This window comes from Lycium ferocissimum, chromosome 5 (assembly GCF_029784015.1).
Source record: "Lycium ferocissimum isolate CSIRO_LF1 chromosome 5, AGI_CSIRO_Lferr_CH_V1, whole genome shotgun sequence".
NCBI classification, from domain to species: domain Eukaryota; kingdom Viridiplantae; phylum Streptophyta; class Magnoliopsida; order Solanales; family Solanaceae; genus Lycium; species Lycium ferocissimum.
Window position 1 is genome coordinate 53,914,033 of NC_081346.1, and position 18,418 is coordinate 53,932,450.

Sequence of the window (18,418 nt, forward strand, 5' to 3'; positions counted from 1 at the left end):
GTGGTCACCCGTCTATAAGATTTGTTCATGAAACAACCATTGCATTGTTCGCAATCGCTGGCTATTGGATCTAACCCTCGGTAGAACTTCTCCATCTAAAATGTTATCCGAAAAACCATGATTCGGGCTCTTACACAAATAATCCTTGAATCTCTCCCATGCTTCATATAATTGTTCCCCCTTATTGCTTAAATTCATAGATCTTGTCACGAATTTCAGCATATTTCTTACTAAGGGGTACCATTTTGTGAGAAAAGCGACCACCATCTTTGCCCATGAAATCGAATTTCGGGCAGCTTCTCAAACCACGTTCTTGCCTCTCCAGCTAAGGAATATTTGAATAACCTCAACCGAATAGCATCTTGTGGAACGTTGTTGGATGTGATTAACACACATCCACAAAATTACTGCAAATGACGTTGAGGGTCATTCTCGGTAGAGTTTTGAAAGTATCCCTCAAGCTTCAACAACTGGTATAGAGAGGAGTCAATCTTCACAGTAGCAGCTCCAACTCGAGGCTGAACAATAGCAGATGCATAATCCTCCTCTGGAACAAGCTCAGCGAAAACATTCTCATCATCTGAATCATTCGCCTGATTGTTCAACCGATTCCCTTGGTTACCAGCACGTTGATTTTGCTAATTCTGATTCATGTTCACCTGGTTTACACAGAGTAGCAAACAAGGTGTGATGGAATAAGCAAAAGACTTCAATAAAGCAGACACTATTTAGTAATTTGATACGCCTTTTAATGGCTAAAATTACACCTTTTAATGGCTAAAATTTGATACGCTCAAATTACACCTTTTAATGGCATAATGCGGACGTTGTTAAATATAGTAACCCAACAAGGTTGGGGTCGAATCCCACAAAGAACAATATGTAGGCAATTTAAGCAGATTAAGAATTATCACTAACAATAGCTAGACCGAACGCATCAATGGTGGTTTTTTATAAGGTTTTGATAAAATCCAGAAATATAAATTCTAATCTAGAAAGCAAGCAAATTGATCAATGGCCACAAGTAAAGAATTAAGGAATGTATTTCTCAAGTAACGATCCAATCTATTTCACGAATTATAAATAATTGCAAGTTTATGTTATTTAGCCCCGGATAATGACTCTAAATTAACTTCTCCCGAAGATTAACTAGACTACCCAATTGAAGATCCCTCAAGCAATTAGGAGCATTAAGAACACCTGAATATGGCTACAAATGGTATCGCCTATTCCTAGGTCAATTTCCATTAGATGAGGGTTAACGCCCCAAATTCACGTTAATTATTCTATCCCAACCCCGTTCTTCCTCTTCCGAGTTTCAAAAAAAGTAAATGGGCGAGCCCTAGGGTTAGCTAATCCCTTGAGAAACGTTAAAGAACAAGAATAATTAAAATAACAAGAACTTACTTGATTAAAAATAATGTCGATGAATAAATAATCAAAACAAGAGTATCAATCTCAATTGTCACAAAGAAATTTCCATAAACAATGTTCGAATAAAAGAGAGAATAGTTACGTAGGAACCCTAGCCTCCAAACTTGAGTTTTATGCCAAAGATGTCTAAAAATTGTGGCTTATGAAATATTTATAGGTGTAGAAAAAAAACCCAAATAAAATAATCCAGTCCATAAAGGAGTTGGAAATAATTTAGGTCTATGGGTACGCAGCACCTGTGACGAATGAATTCATAGCGGTGTTTGTCCACATAGATAAATTTCAACCTGCCTCCTTTATTTGTTTGCTTCTTCACATCAAATTCCAAAGTATTCATCCTTTTTCATACCAACATCTTATGTCATACAGATAAAATCTGAAATGCACTCCTTTCAGCTAAGTACTTCAAATTTATTCCATTTTGTTCTCCAACGTGAAGTCCTCTTTGTTTTCTTTTTATTAATTTCACCACGTTACTCCAATTTTAGCTCCAAATCTTCTTATTCTCACAATGCTTTATTCCTACATAGTAAAAATATAATATTAAGCACAACTCATTATAATTAATACTCAAAAGACAATTAAAAGTACTAAAATGTGAGGCAACAATGGCTAAATATATGCATTTTTGGCTGAACATCACTACCCCACACTTAAATTCTTGCTTGTCCTCAAGTAAGCACTAAAATCACTCTCAATAAATTAAGCCTAGGAATACCACCACTTTGATTGATACCAACAATTAGGCTCTATAGCAACTCAAACTATCAAATATATACTTCCTGATCATCATGCAAGATATACAAATCAACAAACAAATAACAAACGTCTAACCTCCTAATCTCATAGACGGACTCTAACTCATCAAATTTAAGCTCGCTCACCTACTCTGTCAAAGAAATCTAGTAACATCACATATCTATCATGAAACAAGTGCCCTCACAAGAAGAAATAGTCCACACACTCAAATGAAGGAATGAATGTAAATTAAGGACTTAGCATCAAAGCACAAATCTCACGCTCACAAAGAAATTCACATGTATGCACAAAGAACCACAGGCCTGCCCATTATGTACATCTCTACTAATTAAGTGTGCTCGAATAGAATCAAATAGGACTTTAACGGGTTGTAATGTTGGCTAGGAGACGGGTAGGAAAACTATTTAATAGTGACTTACACTTCCCTAAGCACTTTTCACTTTTTAGACTTCATCACCCATTATTTTCTAATCTTCACTTTATTTTTCAGCCATCTCTTCATCAATTATTTCACTAGAAATTTTCATCATATCAAGAACGCTTCAATTTTTATTTTATTTTCAAGCACTTTTTCTCCTATTTTTTTCACCTTCTTTCTAGGTGGGCCTTTTCATCACTTTGCAACTATCATTGGTCATCATTTTTTTTCTCTTGACCATCCATTTTCTTCAGATTTATCAATTAATGTCACAGTCTATGCTACAATGCTCAAAGAAGCAGGGTGCAAAAACTAGGGATTCAACAAAAAGGATCAAGGCAAAAAATACGGCTAACAAATTAAAGGCTACAGGCTCAAAGGGCTAACTAGTGGTACAATTTCTGAAAAGGCTAAAATTTACAAGACATATCAAAGAATGTCTATCATCATTTTCTAAACAGAGCAACACTTTTTATTTAGCTTCAATAACATGCAAGGCAAGTTCTAGACTATGATGTAAAACATGGAAATATACAAGAAATCCTCACCACACATGGCACAAATCTCAATTAACATGGATCAATTCTACTCTAGGACATATAGGATCATGACGAACTACAAAATAAGAATAAGCTATATACAGAGCCACTATCTTGAGCCTAGGTGTCAGAAAGTCTGCTATTTTTTTAATTACTCAAGCACTCACAGGAAAATACTGCTCAAGTTCAAGCCCAAATATGCTAGTATCAACCAAGTCAAAAAGGGTATTTCTTCTCTCCTCTTTACTACTAAAAAAAAATTATCCTAAAAATAAAAAAATTACCCGGTTCAAAGCCCCCCCCCCCGGGAAAGAACCGAGGCCATAAGAGATGTTATATCTCGCATTTCGCACGTCGGAATATTTTTAAGTTGGGTGTGAAGAGTTATGGACAAGGTTATCTCTCGACTTTGTTTTACGACAAGTGGCCTATGATTTTGTTGAAAGGAAGCATTAAGGAAAAATTTGGGACTAAAAAAATGCATTATGGAAAAATTTAAAAATTTCATGAAACTAGAGTGAGGTGGGCCATGGCCACATGGAAGCTTGATATATATGTATGGAATTAGATGACATGTTGATTATATTAGTCATCTTTTATTATTTGAAGAAAACTCTAGAAATTTGAAGAAAATTTGGAGGGAAAAGAAAAAAAAAAAAAAAGGGAGAGCACATGGCCGGCCATGTGCTTGGCCATGTGCATGGCCATGTGCCCTACTAATATATATATATATATATATATATATATATATATATATATATATATATATATATATATATATGGAGGGATGATTAAAGAGGGCAAGTTTTCATCATTTTAAGCTCTAGAAAATTCAAGAAAAGAGAGAGAGAGCCACGGCCAAGAGCTGGCCGAACTGCTCCCTTGGAGGTGATCATGGAAAAATTATTTTTCTTCTAGTTTTCTACTAATTGGAGGGTCCTCGTCGACGTGGAATAGTTGTTGGAAGAAAAGAACCATTCGTTTTGCAAAAAAGCAAGGCCTAGCCGAGAAGAGGAAGTGAAGGAACAAGGTATGATTCAATCTCATTTTTCATATGTTATGAGTGATTTGTGTATGTTGTGAAGCATGAAAATGAATGAAAGTCATGGAAGTGTGGTGTTTGAAGTGTAGCCGTGTGGTATTGTATTGTAGCCGTGTGTGTGTGGTTGTTGTAGGAATGAAGAACTAATTGTATTCAACATGTTTGTGTGTTGTTGTAAGGTGTAGAAAATGAATAAACTTCATGAAATGATGATGTTGATGTGTGACCGTGAATAGGGGCTGTTTTGGAGGGAGTATGATGAACAAATTTTATGTAATATTTGGTTGTGGTTTCTTGTGGATTATGTGATGAAAATAAAGGTTTAATGACTTATGTCGAAGTTGTAGTGTTGTGGGCTGTTTTGGAAATTAATATGGTTCTAATATGTTTTCTTATATTTATGAAGGTAATGTGGTAATGCATGGAGCTGTTGACGTAGTTTGTGAAATTGAAAGAAAGACATTATTGTCGTATTCATTAAGTTGGAAGGTTTCGGGTTTCATAGCATATTGTTGGGATTGTCTTGAATACTTTGTGGATTGTTCGGAATGTTCTTAAATCTTGTTTGGATGGTTGTTGGTTTGGTTGTTGTTGATATTAGCCGAGTTGAATTCTCGGGGTTGGTGAATATATAGGGGAGGTGCTGCCGAAATTTTTATAGAAAAAGTGATGGCTTGGAATTGGAATCTTCATGTCTATGGCTAAGGTCGGATGTCTTATGACATTATTGTGGATCGTGAGAAGCCGAGACGCAAGTTTGGATTAGCTTAGAGGGCGGCCAAGGTATGTAAAGCTCACCTTTCTTTCTTTGGCATGTCTTAGTATGATTAGGCTACGGTATGATCCCTGAGGTAACTCCACTCCGCGATCCGAGCATGTCCGTGAATCTTATTTGTTTCTTGACATCCGTATGCATAATGTAGTCAAATTATGGTTTCTATGCCTTTGTATGATTGAATGAGAATGTGCTTAAAAGAATATGTTCATAAAAGAGTCAGAAACTACGAACGTCCGTATCTTTCACATATGGGCTCGGATCGCTCCGAAACGCTTGTGGGAGGTCCCTAATGTATAACATCCCGACAATCATAGGCGGGCTCGGGTCGGTTTGGTACTTGCCCGTGGGCCCGCAAGACGTTCCGTTGTATAGTTCTAACAACTTGTTAATATAACTTAATATGGCTAATAATCTGACTTCCGAATATGATTACTCACTTATCTGTTAAGTTTGAAACAAAGATTCATATATATCGATTCCGATACGTGATTATGATGCCTAAAGTTCTATTGGATAAGTCCCGAATAATATCTGGAAGAGATTTAATTCGATTAACGCCATCATTTGTGTAAATGATAACGTGATTATTACATGATTTTGTGCAAATGTATGAAGTGAGAATCCGTATACATATGATTTGATACGTAACTCTAAGTGCTAAATTATATTTGATATGTTCCGAATAACATCGAAAGAAACTTTGAATTGGTTATTGCTTAGATTACGGAATGATAGTTTGTTACGATTGAGAAACGTGTATATGTTTGGAGATGCGTATAGATCACCCGATTGTGTTCGTGCATATGTTTATTACTTCCTTCGAGTCAACGTACTATCGTGCGCACAATGCGAATTATGATGAGCTTAAGTATGATGAGCGACTATTATTATGGTGTTATGATGTGTCCGTGCGCCGAGCTCCTTTTGGCCGGGTACCGTGGTTATGTGATATGATGTGTGACGGAGATGCAGAGAGATGCGAAAACTTCCGAAGTATGATGTGTTGTGGCCCCCAAAGGCGGGAGGGGCGACCACGTTCCGTCGCGGGACCCATTATGGGCCGCATAGGATATATGATATGCTATTCTGTTGATCTGATGATATAATGATTCGATAATGTGGAAATCCGACAATATAATGAGTCTGTTCTGATGATGCGGTGGTCTGATAATGTGACGATCTGATGATATGAAAATCTGATGCTATGATAATCTGATGATACGAATATGATGGTTCTGTCCGATGTGATGATATGACAGTCTGATGATTCTGTTTACCGAGTCCCTCACTGGAGGGCCGGGACACGTTATGTGTTACATATATATAGATATTCAGAAGTACGATCTGTTTACATCGGTTAATGTCAGTTATCATGATATGATCTATTTTCTATATATGTAAGACAGAAATGTTTTTCGAAAAGAAAGAAGAATAAGCTAAGCCTTCTGACATTCTGACTACTAAATCTGTTTTCTGTACTTCGCATATGATTTCCGAATTAATATGATTGTGATATGTTTTGCTCACCGGTATATGTATATACATGATAAGTGTTACACAGGCAAGTTATGACTCTCGATTCCTATACTTGTTTTCCGTAGTTTTTCATTCGGTTATGACTGTAAATGGATTTTGCTCCACATACTCGGTACATATTCCGTCTTGACCCCTTTCTTCGGGGGCTGCGTTTCATGCGCGGTACACCCGGTGAGCTAAAGATAGTAGCGAAGATATTCCGGCGGGATTGGCGAGCTCCACTTGCTCCGGAGCGCTGCCGAGTCAGAGTTTGTTCGTGTTATGATATCCGAGTCATATTAGAGACTTTGCAGACAGAGTCGTGTGTATAAGATGTCAGTTGTGAGCGGATCTATAAGTCGTCGTTTTGTTATACATGATATTACAGATTTTGTACGGTCGCAAGTTGTGTTTGATTTGAAACGATATAAAGTATGTTCGTTTTTCGTACAGATTTCATTATGTATTTATGATTTGGTCGAGGGCCCAGTATGAATACGAGTATTACGATAGTTTGAGGGTTCGCTCGGCCCTAGATAAGGGTCGGGTGCCCATCACACCCTATCGGAAATTGGGGTGTGACAAAAACCAAAGGGAGCGGATGATGTATGCCGCTAAAAGAGAAAAAGAATCTATAAAAGAAAAACAAAAGAACGAACAAAGAAAGAAAAAAAAATCTTTTCGAATTTTTATTAGTTTTTTTTAATTATATATATAAGGCTAAGAAATAAATAAAAAATCCTATGGCATAATCATCTTTGACCTCAAAAATCGGAAGTACCCACCCCACACTTAAAAATATGCATTGTCCTGGATGCATTTATAGTAAAAAATTAAAACAAGGGTGAGAAATACTCACGAGACCTCTAGGGCCAGCTGCATAATCCTCAACATTAAGGGTCGGGATGACCCCACACTTAAGCCCAAACATGCTCCTCAGCTTTCAACTTCAGGGTACTCAGACTTCCCCTAATCTGCAAAACAAAACAACACGTGACACTATAAAAAAAATAAAAAATAACATAAAATCTAAAACTATTACACATTGGGTTGCCTCCCAACAAGCGTCTTAGTTAATGTCGCGGCACGACGTGAATCAACTTTATCACTTTTCTCGCCATTTGGAGCTTATGAACTGGGCACCCAATATTGATTCAAGTTTGTGACCACGAGCAGCGAGGGGTGGTAAATAGATGACCACGCCAAGTAAAATATTTTTCATCTTACACTTCTTGGCTTTCAAGTGAGGAATGTCGTTTTGCCTTCTTGAATTTTCAAATTGCAAAATATAAGGCTCTTGAACTTCTTGAATTACGACATCCTCTTTTTCCCCCAGATTGAAGTCAACAACAACCATATTTTTCAGAACAATGGTTGACTCCAATTTATTTTTTTCTTTGGCATTCACAATAAACTCATCTTCATGATTTACCCTTTCATCTTGAGCATTGGGGAGTTCATAATGATTTGCCCATGGAGGATTTTCTTCGTCGTCATCAAACCAATTTGGAGACTAGTTTCAAGTATTCTTCCAAGGCTTTTTGATTTTCGTTACCCTCACCTAGCAAGCACTCCATCATGAGTTTGAACTCACCAATTTGGCCATGCTCACAATAAAAATCACTACTAAACAAGTTTTCATGGAAAGATGCCATTGTTATTTTCTAAAAATAAAATAAAACAAAGAAAACAACTATACAGATTTTAACGGGTTCAGTTCAAAGCAAGTTAGATTATTTCCTAAATTAGCCAAAATACGCCAATTGTTCCCCGGCAACGGCGCCAAAATTTGATACGCTCAAATTACACCTATTAATGGTATAACGCGGACGTTGTCAAATATAGTAACCCAACAAGGTTAGGGTCGAATCCCACAGGGAATATGGTGTGAAAAGGTTACTAAAGTCGTAGGATGTTGTGTTTAGATCTAATGTCTTAATCGATGATTTTGGTAAAAGTTGGGTTTTTTTTTTAGTGACTAATTGCTAATTATTTCTTTGGTTGTGAATTTATGGTAAAAGAAACTAAGGTTGTGACCCCTTTAGATAGAGTGTATGATCATAGGTATTGATCTTGATATACTTCTAATGGATCGTTATATGAATGCACTTAATCCCTATATGAATCTCTACTATTTCCCAATAAATAAAGATTATTTATTTCTATGATTTTCCCAAATATAAGAAAGTGACTATGAAGAACGATTAATCATGCCAAGTAAATTCTTCTTATTCCTAAGTGAATTTATTAAACAAAGGTTAAAGCTTTGAGTTCTTGTTGTTTATTCTTACCAACCCTAATTATTTACCCAAATAAATCAAGGTTTATGGCTTTAATCAATGTTTGCAACCATTAATTATGAATGAAGAATGAAGAATAAACAAACCCTAATAATCCATTATATGTATATCAATCACAAACCCAATCACAAAACACCCATCAATTGGGTTCACAACCCTAGGAAGGAAAATCAGCTACTCATGACAAAGAACAAGAAACAAGAAACAAGAAATTGAAGAATTCATAATTGCTTACTTTGGAAGAAAAGAGGAATTGATAATACTTGAATTGATGTTTGAGTCTTCAAAAACTAGAGAGTATTTAATGTTCTAAGTCAAAAGCCAAAAATATGAGAACTGATAATAATTAAAACCCTACAATGACTATTTATAGGTTCTGAAAATGTGAAAGTTGCAGATTTGCACTTTGGTCCCCGTCGATACGAAATATGGTCCGTAAAGTGGTTTACGGACCGTAAACTGGTTTAGGTCCAGACTTGCTTCCCAGTTTTGAGCAACTTTGATCTTCTGAAATACGGACGTAAATTGGTTTACGGTCCGTAAACTGCCAGGTCGTCTTTTAACTTCCAAAACTTCGACTTTCTGCCAGATGCTCACATGGTTAAATACGCCTTGACATACGGACCGTAAAGTGGAATACGGTCCGTAAAAGTTGTTCGTAAATAACCATATCTCAACCTGACTTTTTACGTTCCTCTCTTATTCTTTAATACGACCATGGAATACGGCCGTATTTGAGAATACGGTCCGTAAACCGAGTTTACGACCACTTCGCACTTCCAACCGTTTTCGGTCCAAATCTGTTCCATTTTCCGAAAAACACTAAAAACACATTAAATAGACACTGACTTGCTTAAAAACAAGTAAAACTTCTCGTAAAAAGGCCTCGAATGTGCCATAAATGCCCGGCACATCAGCATATTTCAATCAAAGCTGGATCTGACCAGTTTTAAGCAAAAAGAATTTCTCTTGTTTATAAACAAGTTTTCTTGGAAAAAGACTTAGTGAGAGACCAAGAAAATGAAATACTTAGCTTATTTTTCAGAAGAATATGTGTTTGGGTGGCGGACCCGTTTAAAACTGATTTTGTTTAGACAAGAAATGATAAAAAAAATGTTTGAAGGAAACTGTTTATCACTTTGAAAGAACAATTTCCCTAATTGTTTGCCTATATCAATTATCTCAAAACTCATTTGATAATAAGAATGAATATGTACTCAGCCTTTTGGAAAGAGTTACTTTAGGGCGTTTGAGTTTGAGATCGCTCCTAAGATGTCTAATCTAGGTTCCACCATATTATGAGTATACACAAATACATACATATGCATATATATACAAAAATAACCACGTAATTCGTACTAGGGTTGTACTAGACCCCTAGTAGTCATTTTCACCCATGGTTGGGCCTTTTGCACGCCTAGCTACTCCAAATCCAAAATTTGACTTGACAAAAGAAGTGTTGTGTTGGGCCCTTGGCCCAACAGAGGCTTGGTAGACCCGAATGGCCATGTGGAGAGGGGTGGACAAAGAAAAAAGAGGGCGGTTAGTTTAGGAATAATTGTTCTTATACTCACATAATTAAACACACACAAACATACATAAAGAGTAAACACTCAAACAAAGTAACCATATACTTTTCCTCATATATTATGGTTGCCTATAGGATTTCCTTTTCAAAACTTAGTATTTCACATGGGGACTGGGTTTTAGTCCCGTATTCCCAATGTCGCACAAGTTCCAAGGGGTTTCTAAGAACTCCAGGCATGGCTAACACCGGGGAGACTAAAACAACCCCGAATTACCAAACCCAAGTCTCTAATAAGAGTCCCAAACAGTCTAATATATATGAAGAGTATATAGGTTATATACATACAACATTCATAAATCTAAGTCCATGATAGACAAATGAAAGGGGAGGGGTTTAATACTGGAAATTAATTACAAATTACAAATAATGAATAGACTTGCTAAGATAAATGGCTAAGTCTGTTACTCCCGCTCCCATTTCACTCAACCAGGCCCAGTTATTGGCCCAAGAAGGTAAATGATTACGTCCAGCACTGCACCCAACTTATTTCACAATGTATAACAAAAATGTGGAGTGTCTACAGTCTTCCAATGGACAGGAAATTAGTAGGACAAAGAATCAAAGTATGTAGAAATACAAAGAGACCAACCAACCTCTCTAAGGAGTGATAGCACAAACAGACCCTTAACTTAATCTAAGGCAAACAAGCACTTAAAGTCAACCAGTCAAGCTAAAGATAAAACACGTAAACAATGTATTGGGTTTTGGAGGAAAACATAGCTACTTTATACACATGATAGCAGTTAAGTACTATACTAGGTGAGAAAAGAAGTTTAGATTGAACCAACATGGAGAGAACTGAACTTTATCTAAGAAGACAAGACTGGGAAAGAGGAAAAACAACATCCAATTCTACAAGACATGATCTAGGGAGATGAAGCAAAACATAGTCATGGCAAGAAGGAATTGGACACACATCTTTGGATTAGAGACTGTTTTAAACAAGAAACTGCTTTGAACTCCTTAAAATGTCATGAGATGGACCATTAGAGAACACACCAGTCAAGTAAAAAGGTTATTTTGCCTACAAGATCTCAGTCTTTATATAGAAGGCATGGTTATAATTGAGGGAAAAAACGTAGTCAAAAACATCTTTGAAGAGATAAAATGAGCTACAGGATGCAAGGTGATTGATGAGCATGTGAAACCAGTTTGCACATGAAAACAAGAATAGAAACTGGCATGTTGTTCACATGAAGACACATAGATTTAACAGCAAATTCACACTACTCCCAATTAGTTCCAAAAGGAAGCACAAGATAGCACACATAGTTGGTTTTCACAAGAACTGTTCAGATGAAAAGAAAAAGTAACCCTTTTGCAATTCAGTTTTGATGAAAGAAGTCAAGCAAAACAAAAGTAAATAGGCTGGTAGATTCCATTCAAGTAGAACAACTTTGGAAAAGAAAATTACTTTACTATATTGGGTTTTTAGGGAAAAGAGTATACAGATTTTTGTTAGTTCAAAATTCTAGGGAGAGAACAAAAACATTTCCTAATCATTGGGTAAGGAGAGAAAACAGCTTCAACACACCTCAGTTCTAACTAAATCAATCTTCATAATTCAGTTAAGTAAAAAAGGAAGGCAAGTACTCAGTCTAGCACAGAGAAGGCAACACATAATTGTTCATCTTTATCAAAAGACAAGGACAAGACTAATCCTTATGTGTTTAACAACTTCACCAGACACAAACAAGAAAGAAGAAGCAAGTTTGAGTAACAAATTCACTTTGAGGAGGAAGCTAAGGCAATCAAATGTTCACAGCATCCCAACCTGTTTCTATGTAGTTAGAATAATACCAAACTTAACACCAAAGGCTGACAGGGATGAACCAGGATCAAGCATACACATAGATTCATGGTGATCAAAGAACCAACACAAGATTGTTCTTTTTAAGCTTAGAGATTGTGTGAAACACTATCATTTTACCAAAATGTACTGAGACACTGTCATTTTACCAAAATGTACTAACTTTTACAACTTCCTTGAAGCTAGGTGTTAAATGCAGGAATAAAACAAGAATGATTCATAATGAGAGGTTTCAACATCCCAACATAGTAAGGAGCAGCTTTTGAAAAAGAAAAGTCTAGTAACAATCAAGTTGCATCTGCTTAGATACTCAGGAGAGGTTGGCAAACACAAAACAAATAAACAACTGGAGATTTCGACAAGAATATATAACTGTTTTATCAAATCAAACTGACAAAAGGGTAAAATAAGTTGTTTCTAACACACACATACAACAGGCCTTGAAACATGGCACAAGCCTCATTCAAATTCCAGGGAAAAAGGCCAGAATTTACTTCACATTTACAAAAGAAAACTTTCCAGCACTGTCACGACCCAAATCATGGATCATGCGGGCACCCACACTAAACCTCCCTGGTGGGCGAACCCTTCAGATAACTACCTTAATTTGATACAACATGCGGAATAAATACTTTTATTATAAGAAATTCCCAAAATCTGGTCTAGACTCATACAAGAGCTTCTAAAATGGACGATACGTCAAAAAGATAATCGATTTTCAAACGACCGCTCGCTGCTCAAACCTGTTAATATTCTCATATTCTTTCGTCGAAGTACCCTTGCCAAAAATACTTGATGGAAATAATTCCCCTTTCTCCTTAGTTCATAAGTTCACTAACGTGATCACCGATCTCTAAAAGTCTTTCACCATTAGTACTAGTCACACCATCATCATTCTGTTACCGTAAATAATTCCATTGACCCATGCCTTATTCAATAGTCCTCAAAAAGGGTGCTCACGTATGAATAACCAACCCCTTACTTAACTATACCGAACCATACACATCTAACTAACCGTGTATTTTTTTTTTTTTTTCGCTATCCTTTGGTCAACCCTAAGTCATTGTATTCAAAATCAAAGAAATCCTCAAGATTTAACCTTTGCACAACTTTCCGATAATTCTCATTCGAAAACTTAGATGCAGCACCCGATAATCCTTCAACTATACCTCCATCCTTGTCGATCACTGGCTCCCATTAGCCTACGACAAGTTCAGCAGACCAACGCCTATACGACTTTAACACTACCCTAATACCAACCCACTATGAAAATGCCCACGAATCAACACTCTTGGCTTCAACAATTCCCTCTATCATCACTAACCTCGAAGATGCTAAGTGAACCCACGAACACACTTTACAAGTGAATGAACACTCTATCGTCTATTCCACTAGACTTCACTTATCATAAGTAACACCGCAACCCGATTTCTATCAGAAAACCATTTTCGAACGAACTCACAACCACTAATTATATTTTGCTATCACAATACTAATCAAATTTAAGCCAACTCCACATTTCATAGCCTATACAATTTGTGCACACGCACACTTTGCAACTTATCTCATAAACGTATCAGATACCAATTATTCCGTTCCTATAGTGAAGATTGATTTATCTGAGCATTTTTTTTTTCTTACGCCTTTGTCACATCCTCACAATAACACTCTTACCAAAATACCATAAGAACTCTTACTTTGCTATACGCTTCCTAAAACCGATCATATCATCGAACAAATCGCTCTTATTAAGCCATAAATGCACTCTTGCCCCTTTCGAGAAAAACCCAATACTATAATTATGGAGATCCTATGACCCTATGAATCACCTTTCCCATCTCTTCAACCAATTACAATAACGAGCCTAATCACGACTCCACCACACACTCGACACCTCAAGTCATAGCTAGAAACCGAACTTAGTCACGCATTTAAATTAGGACAACACAAATTTCGTCTTGTACCACGTATCGGAAACAACCGTTCGCGCAAGAATTTAAGGATGAGTTCCCATCATCCGGGAGAAGGTAAGAAGTTCAGATACCAATTGGGATCAACTAGATACCAATTTGAATGAAGTAGCACGAAATAATGAAAGAATCGAAGTTTCCTAGATGTCCCATAGCCTCCCAATTATAAGTGTGCGCGCAACACACCCATAAGTAGGACTCTACTAGACATTGCTCTTGTACTTATAGACCGGGTAACCTAAGCTCTGATACCAACTTGTCACGACCCAAATCATGGATCATGCGGGCACCCACACTAAACCTCCCTGGTGGGCGAACCCTTCAGATAACTACCTTAATTTGATACAACATGCGGAATAAATACTTTTATTATAAGAAATTCCCAAAATCGGTCTAGACTCATACAAGAGCTTCTAAGAAGTTTACAATTTGAATAGATAACGGACTCAAAGCTGGATACGACTTCGTTTAAGGATAGAGAACAACGAAATCTAAGGAGAGACTCGGGTTGCAATAGCTCACCCAAACGTCTTTGACGAATGCCTCGAAACGGTCGTGAGGCTCGAACATCACACGAAAATAACTCTACACTCCGGAAGGAGTGTAGCAAGAGTAGTATGAGCACAACACAAGGCTCGTAGGTATCATAGGCCGACAATGGTTAGTTCACGCATATAAACAAGAAGCAACTAACAAGTAAGCGGATAAGTAATCAAACACGATCACACATCTAGCACATGAGAAAGTCTTGCATTAACGATAGTCACAAGGGATCTCAATATCTCGGATTATAAGCCTAGGGAGAATTCTATAAACCTCAATTCCATCCAACCTTTAAAATAAATACTCACAAACAACAACTCAAATTCACAAATCAAGAATCAATCGAGAATGTTCCATGCAATGACATGAATGACCATTCAAATGGAGTGCTATGCAATGCAATGTCGTGCTATGTAAATGTTATGCAATGCAAGTAGTCACCTCTCACACTCCACTCCCGTACACACATGCTATGGCAATGCCTCGTAGTCATGACCCATGGGGGACCCGCGAAGTCCATGTACCACTCGCTCCGGAATATAACCTCGGATCACGAGCACACTCTCACGATCCCGGCAAAGACCTCGGGCGTCGGACACTCCATCGTTCCCGCAAGAAACCTCGGGCAACAAACACTATCTCTCTTTTACCCTCTCCGCAAAGACCTCGGAGTCTCTCAATCACTCTCCTCACCATTATAACAACATAAGAGTAATATGAAAGCATGTCATGCATGATATCAGTCTCAACTATATCACCAATATGCAATAAACAAGTACAAGTCATATTATTGCCCACGGCTCAATCATCAATATTACCCTTCCCTTTCATAAGGTGAGGGAGCTAGTATGTGATAAAGATACAACTAGGTGATAATTACATCACATAGCACATAGAATATGGGATGCATGCCTCGCATGGAATCAACCTCAATAATCACCGCAATCATAGGTTCCATAGATTCATACTAGGGATTGCAATTCAATATTCAATTCTCAGTAATAACCTTCCTCTTCCATATGACCGGTGGGATAACAAGAGAGAGAGAATTATATCAAATACATGAAATCACAATACAATGACACTCACATAACAGTATCATAATAATGGCGACAAGCCCACATAACAGTGTCACAATATTGGTGACATGCCCACATAACAGCCGACAATACTAACCTAGATGGAATTCACCTCCACACCATGACCGAAAACTTATCCTGCTTTCCCCGTCAATCACTACTGTCAACATACGTTTTGGTAACCGGAGTCTAGACATAAAGTAAGCCGTAACCTACCTCAATGCCGAACGGGTGTCACGAACTTTCACGCCAAAGCTTTTTCCTTCTGAAGTGCTTCCGATCGGACAAGGTCTTTAGTGCTTATTCGTCACACAATATGTGTACGCTACCCAATAATACTTCAACCTATATTAAGACGCCAACAACTATGATTAAGCTACAGGGAGATTCAAACGTATTCTAACGTTAGTAACTCCTTTCTAGATGTTTAGGCGATGTTTTCTCTTGTATCTAAACCAACCACATACTACCAATACAACATCAATAATTATGTGTTCAATACCAATCCGGACAGCCCACACAATATTCTAAACAGCCCACATTCATAACATGCAATAACGATTCACATACGGCTTCGACATTCTCAAGTTACTTTTATTAGTTTGTAGCCTTAACGTTTGCATGTAACAACTTATAACAGCCCATCCAACATACAATATGATGTATACTCTTAACTTATAATTATTCTTTCCAACTTAATGAAAATACAAGTCCAAAACAGTCCACTACCACAACATGTCCAAAAAGTCTCTAACCGACAACATAACGATGTTCGGAATTCTTGCAAACGTTTACGAACATACTAAGCCAACCACATGCGATTTTTATACATCATTTCATGTCTTCTTTTCATATAATTTCAGTAAGTTATGACCAGCTATCCACACGACAAGTACAACATCAATTCATACGCAACTACGCTATATCGTCATTTTTATAATCCTTATAACAACTCACAAATGACTTTAGTTTCAACTCCAACCATTAAACACCTTCATTTCCATCATAAAATTCATGATAATAACAATCAAAATATCAAGTAAAAACAGTTCACTAACTTCTTCACAAAACAGTCCACACACGGCTACACCATGCTTCAACATCGCTCACATAAAATCATAGATTCAACCATTTTCATACTAACATAACTTCACCTTTAACCTTCCAATTCTTTTCATTCTTTTTACCATGAGATCTATGATAGTAACAACCATATTTATTAAAGAAAATCAGTCCATTAATTCCACCAAAACAGTCCCTACGGCCAACTAACATTCCAACACCAACTTTCATGATTTTATGCATGCGATTCATGTTCGTCAAGTTACAACCATACTTTAACATCAACACATATAACCCCATAACTACTATCATGTTCCAACATCAATACACCTTATTTCATGCATACAACTTATATTCACACATCTACATCACCCTTAATACTTGAAAAGAAAGTTAGATCTTACCTTGACAACTTGACTTCTCTACTTGGCTAGAGTTGGTGACTTGAGATGGAAAATGGTTCTTGTTGCTCCAAAGACTATCTTCACGTTTTAGGGACCTTCTAAAGGGTTGAAACACCTTGGAAAATAATTTTTGGATCAAGACTCAAAGGGCTCAAAAATCAGCCCCTTGGCCGAATGCTCTCTCTCTCTAGGCTTAAGTTTTCTTTCTTTGTGTTGTGTAGTTGAAATGAATTGTGATGGCTGATTTCTTGGTCATTATTTGGTTCAACTTTGATGCCTACAAGTTGGTCACATGCTCCACTTATGGCATGATTCATTCCATTAACTTTACACTTTAAATTTCCTAATTTGTTTTCTACAACTTTAGGCCAACCTCACCTTCTTGTTTCTCCTTTCTTCTTTCTTTTCAATTGTTTACAAGACAATCTTATGTGTGTTGAATGATTCATGCACCACCCTTTGTCTATTGTAATCATGCCAAGATGGATGAGCAATATTTAATGTGAAATGATCCTCCACCATGTTATGTCCTCCTAAAACAATGTATACTTTCATAAAGTAGTGGATGCTCAAATATTCAATTGTATGCTTCAACTTTTCTCCTCAAAATTTTCAGCCCCTTGGCCGAACCTCACCTTGGTTATGAAGTGTATTTTAGTTGTCCACAATATAATGAAAGTGTAGTGGATGAATCAACATTTAATTGCCCATTTGTATGTCTTCCATTAACCTTATTTAAGATGACTTTGAGTCATCTTTTGGACATGGCATGTTAATGTTCATATTGGCTCATTGTTGCCACTAATTTTAACTTAACACCACGATTAAGTAGTTCTAATTTCCATTAATGCTTCTATACCAAACAAAATTTGTAGATAAATTGTGACTTCAAACGAAATCGGAAGTTAAAGTCTCTACTTTGTATCTTGAGATAGTCTTAATACTCAGCCCGACTTGAATCATCCATATCTCCTTACCCCGATATCATTTTGACGAGCTGTTTGTTGCGTTGCAAACTAGACTCGATGAAATTAATTTTAGGCTTTTGAAACACCTTAAAACTCCTCATATACTAGGAGATATGCCTCCTACAATATAGGCTAAAATCGGGTCCGAGATTTTACTGAAATTGTTCCGATTCATTTCGTTTAACTTCTAATCCTCTTCCAACCTCATG

General features: G+C 36.9%; 1 non-coding gene across 1 annotated transcript; it reads left to right on the forward strand.

Moving 5' to 3' along the window:
• The first annotated feature begins 112 nt into the window (after positions 1–112).
• On the forward strand, positions 113–216 carry LOC132058642 (small nucleolar RNA R71). Its single transcript, XR_009415364.1, has one exon. It is a non-coding gene; the product is annotated as a small nucleolar RNA R71 (small nucleolar RNA).
• Positions 217–18,418: the final 18,202 nt, after the last annotated feature.